The sequence below is a fragment of the Saimiri boliviensis genome, chromosome 17, assembly GCF_048565385.1.
Source record: "Saimiri boliviensis isolate mSaiBol1 chromosome 17, mSaiBol1.pri, whole genome shotgun sequence".
Lineage (NCBI taxonomy): Eukaryota > Metazoa > Chordata > Mammalia > Primates > Cebidae > Saimiri > Saimiri boliviensis.
Window position 1 is genome coordinate 28,714,794 of NC_133465.1, and position 6,000 is coordinate 28,720,793.

The following is a 6,000-nucleotide window of genomic DNA, read 5'->3' on the forward strand; positions in this document are numbered from 1 at the left end:
TAATTTGTTTTCAGTCTATTTTCCATCCTTCAGATTTGGTAATACATGCTATTCTGTATTTGCTGACAGGAAAGTATGTCTTTCCTCTGTTCCCTCCGTTCTGCCGTTGAGCCCATTTGTTGAGTTCATGTCAATTATATCTTCTGTTTCTTTGCTGAGACTCTTTTCATCATTTGTTCTAAGTTTGTTTGTGATTGCTCACTGAAGTCTTTTTATTATAGCTGCCTTAAAGTCCTTGTCGAATAATTCCAACATCTGTGTCATCTTGATGTTGGGGTCTGTGGTCTTTTTTTCACGCAAGTCGAAATTTTCTGGGCTTATTGGAGTGATGATTTTTAAAAATTGTATCCTGATGTTTTAGGTATTCGTTATGAGATTCTGGATCTCATATAAGTCTTCTGTTTAAACAGACTTCCTCTGCTACTAGGCTGGTGGGGGACATACGGGAATGCTTGCTACTTCCAGATGGAAGTTCAGCTCCTCCGTTGGCCTTCACTGATTCCTCAGGCAGGAGGTGCCTTGTTGCTGCTCCCCATGTGGTCCCCACTGCCACCACGGCAGGCAGCCTCATTACTGCTGTGCAATGGACAAGAAGTCCAAGTGGAGGAGTGGGGGGTGCTTCATTACAGCCGGTGAGTGTGGAAGCCTAGCCTCCTCGCTCAGCCTTTGCTGGCAAGGAGGGGTGAAGATAGGCCTCAGTTTTTTCTGTGGCATTTGCCTGGAGTGGTGAAATTATTATCTAAAAGTATTCTGTCTTGTTAGGACACCTGTTTCCTGGTCCCTCATCTAGAGAGAGAAGGCTCTCCATTTTCCTTTGGGCTTTTCTTGTCTGTACCCTTTGGCATTTCTGGGTTGCCAGCCTCTCCAGCACCCATTATAGGACATAGGAAACAAAAGGGAAACCCAGCGAACTCGCCTTCATGTTCTTTGCATCCTGAGGTCCCTAGCTGGTCTGCCTTCTTCTTTCCACCTTTTTGAGTCTTTTAAATATATATATATAATGTATGATTTTTTTTTTTTTTTTTTTTGCTGTTCTTAGTGGGAAGAATAGAAAGAAATACGGCTAATCCATATTGCCCAGAAGTGAAATTGTCTGTTTAATTTTTTTAATGTTTTTAATTATCGGGCTGGATGTGGTGGTTCATGCCTCGTTAGAGGCACTTTGGGAGGCTGAGGTGATAGGATTGCTTGAGTCCAGGAGTTCGAGGCCAGCCTGGGCAACATAGTAGGACCTCATCTCTACAAAAAAATAAAACATTAGCCAGGCATGGTGGTGTGCCCTGCAGTCCCAGCTACTCAGGAGGATGAAGTGAGAGGATTATTTGAGCCCCGGAGGTCAAGGCTGCAACAAACCATGACCATAGCACTGCATTCCAGCCCGGGTGACAAAGTAAGACTCTGTCTGAAAAAAAAAAGAAAAGAAAAAAATCAGCTAAAATTATTTGTCTCTTCTTTTACTTTCTTGAATTTATTTATCATCATTTTTTTTTTTTTTTGAGATGGAGTTTTGTTCTTGTTGCCCAGGCTGGAGTGCAATGGTGCAATCTTGGCTCACCACAGTCTCCACCTCCTGGGTTCAAGCAGTTCTCCTGCCTCAGCCTCCCGAGTAGCTAGAATGACAGGCATTTTGTATTTTCAGAAGAGACGGGGTTTCTCCATGTTGGTCAGGCTGGTCTCGAACTCCTGACTTCAGATGATCTGCCTGCCTCAGCCTCCTCCCAAAGTGCTGGGATTACAGGCATGAACCACCACACCCGGCCTGTCATTCTTTTAAAATTTCTGGTAACTGAGAAATCCGTACTTCCCATAGGATTGTTTCTATTTTTCTTGACCTTTCACAATTTAATCTTGTCTTTTGACAGTAAGAACTTTTGATTGGATGCTGATTATTATAGTTAAAACTTTATGTTAATCATTTGAGGATCTGGATGATGATGTCTTTCTCCAGAAAGAATTTGCTGTCTCTGGTGGCACGTGCCTGTAATCCCAGCTACTCAGGAGGCTGAGGCAGGAGAATTGCCTGAACCCAGGAGGCGGAGGTTGCGGTGAGCCGAGATCGCGCCATTGCACTCCAGCCTGGGTAACAAGAGCGAAACTCCGTCTCAAAAAAAAAAAAAAAAAAAAAAAAAAAAGAATTTACTGTGTCCTCCTGCAGGCAGTTCAGGTAGGGGCAGATCAGCTTAATCCAGTATGGGGAGGAACTAATACCAGGAGGGATTCTGTGTTTATTAAAATTGGTCTATTTCTGGTTAGCCCTTAATTCTAACATGTGGGCATTCAAGTTTTCTAACTGAAAGCCTGTTTACTAGTGCCCCTTCCTTGACAAGTGCTAACCTCATATTTTTCTCCCACCCAGTGATATTGTCTGAAACTTCTGCTTGGGTTCTCTCCCTCTTTCCTGGCCTCTCTTCTGTCACCTACAAATTGACAAATGCCTGGAGGTGAAAGTTTTAACCATCATGCTCACCTCTCAGCTCTTTTTGTTCCAGGATCTTGATCCTATAAGTCCTTCTTCCCCTAGTAGTTCATCCAATCCTTCAGTTTTTTTTTTTTTAAATAAAATGCAGCTTTTCTGATTGCTCTTGATGAGAAGGTCTTTCCGTTTCAAGCCAATCCATCCATAGCTGGAAGTGGAACTAAATTTTATGATTTCTAATTTATCTGTAGATTATTTTGTATTTTCCACCTATATGATCACATCATCTGCTAATAATGACAAATGCATTTCTTATCAATATTCATTCATATATGCTATTTATATTTTCATGTTTCATGGCTGAGATCTATTCTGATATTAGAGCAAAGCTCAGGTATTAAATACTTTAGAAGGTATTTTTGTTGGCATGTTCAGGGAGGAGTTGTAAGTGCTCTGATTTTGCAGTTCTCATTTGACTAGCAGGACTCTAAATTTTCCTCCTTTTTATCACCTAATTGTCTTTTGCTTCTTTTATTTTCGTCACCTGATTGTCAAAGGGTTCTTCCCCATTTTTTATTTTTTCCCTTCACTAGAAGCTCTTTTCTTTTGAAACTATGTGTTTCAAAGACTGCCTCATTTAAGTCACACCTGCTCCCTTTAGATTGTGCTCACTCTGAAGCCCCTTTCCTCTGGCTTGTGCTCAGATCTGCTTTGACATGTTTTTTAGATTGAGAGTTAGGTGGACCTAGTCTTTCTGGCAATAGTTTTAGACCAATATTAGAACATTACTTCCTTTTTCTGGCGTCTCTCTCCTGTCTTCCCTGCAGTTTATCTCCACAGAGCCTGTGGGATGCTGCTGGGGTGGGCCTGTGAGAATCCATGTTGAGATTTGCTGGTTTTCCTCATCTTACTCAGTTTGAAGTTTCAAAATCCTCTGCTTTCAAATTATGCTGAGAGAGTGGTTTCTCTATGGTTTTTCCTGCTTGTGGTTGCATTATTTTGCAATGAAATATCAGGAGACAGGTAGCTAGGCTACCACTAATGTTTTCAACAACTTGGAAATTTGCTTTCATTCTTGAAAGGTATGTTCAATATAGAATTCTATGTTGGAAGTTATTTAATGTTTCCCCCAGCATTTTAAAAGTATGATTTCAATGTACTTTGGTTTCCATTGCTGAGAGTGAGTCTAATTGCTAATCTCTTTTCTCTTTGTCTTTGTTGATCTGCAGTTTCACTGATCTAAGTGTGGATGTTACTTTTTCTTGTTTGGATTGACTTTCTTTAATCTATGGGTTGCTTTTTTTTTTTTTTTTATCAGTTTGGGGAAAATTCTGTCATCGTCTCTTAGTTTCCTATGCTCCATTCTTTTTCTCTCCTTTAAAACTGTGGTTATCAAACACATAGTATTAATCATTTGTTAAATCCACATTTTAACACTCTCCTTTCTATTTCTACCTTTTTGTCTCTGTGCTGCTTAAGAATTTCTACAGATCCATCAGCTAGTTAATTACTTCTCTGTGCACAATCTGCCATTCCAACTATCCATTTTAATTTCTGTACTTTCATTTCCAGAAGTTCTGCTATTATTTTAAAGATCCTTGTGATAGTCTCAGATGTATCTTTTATTTGAAAACAATAATTATATTTTCTAGTGTTTAATAATATAAACATCTGAAACCTATGTAAAACTTTTTCTGTGCTTTTTTTCACTTGTGAAAAATTGCGAGGTCTTTTCCACCTCTAGGAGGGACCACCTTCCACTAGAGATTCCAGTTGAACTTGGTCACCTCGAAGCAGTGCCACATAGCTTGACACCTGGACCACCCAAGCTGTATGCATAGCTGCCTAGGTTCTAGACATCCTATTTCCTGTGCCCAGGCCCTCTTTCCAGTGTGTTCCATTCACATTCTGCTAAATAGAAAACTGTATAATCCTTCCTCTTTTGCCCTCCCAAAACTCACATCTTCCAAATCAAAACCCAAGAGTCAACTCTGTATTATCTTTGCAACTTTTCCATAAATCTAAAATTATTATTTTAAAAAATCTAGCAGTCCTGCATTTTAGTCATTACTATAGCTTTCCCAGTCTCTTTCTCTTCTATTCCCTCTCTTTAGGATCAGTGCTTTTGACGCTAGATCAAAAAGCCTGTTTAAGTCTTGAAAAACTGCTAGGAACCATATGTACATAATAAATAATCATAAATACTAGAATAACCTCAAATATTTGAAATTAGCAATCCAGACTTTCCCTATTACTCCCTCACTTGGGCTCAATCTCAATGGCAACCACAGAATATAATCCATGTTATCATAGCAATTTCTATTTAATCTGTACTCTATTTCCTCCATGTTCCATCTTGTTTCTCCACTTGCTGATTTTCCACCTACCGTTTTATCACTGCCTCTTCATATTGCTTCTAATTGAATCAATAAATCATCTTTGCAGAATTTGAGATATTCATCTCAATGTACTTCCACTTCCAATTACCATACCTTCAATCTTATCAAGTAATTCTCATCCTTTTTTTCTTCAGTCTTCCAGGTTGTCCTCTAAACTTCAACACCTTACTACCCCATATAGGCCAAACTGTCTCATTCTTGCTCACCTTGTCTACATTTGTTTACACACAGTAATTAGGAGATTATTTGACCTCAACCAAAAGGCCAAAGAAATAGCATGTTTGCTTTTAATATTCTACTAATGTAGGTGAAAATTGTGATATTAAAGTTAAAATTAGGGGCCGGGTGTCGTGGCTCACGCCTGTGCTCCCAGCAATTTGAGAGGCCAAGGTGGAAGGATCACTTGAGGTCAGAAGTTCCAGACCAGCCTGGCCAACATGGCAAAACACTGTCTCTACTAAAAATACAAAAATTAGCCAGGTGTGATGGCGAGCACTTGTAATCCCAGCTACTTGGGAGGCTAAGACAGGAGAATCGCTTGAACCTGGGAGATAGAGGTTGTGGTGAATTGAGATCACACCATTGTACTTCCAGCCTGGGAGACAGAGTGAGACTCTGTCTCAAAAATAAATAAATAAAATAGGCCGGGCGCGGTGGCTCAAGCCTGTAATCCCAGCACTTTGGGAGGCCGAGGCGGGTGGATCACGAGGTCAAGAGATCGAGACCATCCCGGTCAACATGGTGAAACTCCGTCTCTACTAAAAATACAAAAAAATTAGCTGGGCATGGTGGCGCGTGCCTGTAATCCCAGCTACTCAGGAGGCTGAGACAGGAGAATTGCCTGAACCCAGGAGGTGGAGGTTGCGGTGAGCCGAGATCGCGCCATTGCACTCCAGCCTGGGTAACAAGAGCGAAACTCCGTCTCAAAAAAATAAATAAATAAATAAATAAATAAATAAATAAAATAAATTTATAAATAAAGTTGAAATTGGGCTTTATCTACTGATTTTATTACTTTTAAGTTGTGGGTAATAATTAATGGTGTATTTATCTGAGGTCTGCAATAAATAGCATAGAATCAGTTGGCATTCTAAGTGAGAGTAAGACATGAAGACTGACACAATGGCACTTATTCATAATTGAGTACTATTAGCATTGACAGTTGTGTTTACTTTGTTGAGAACA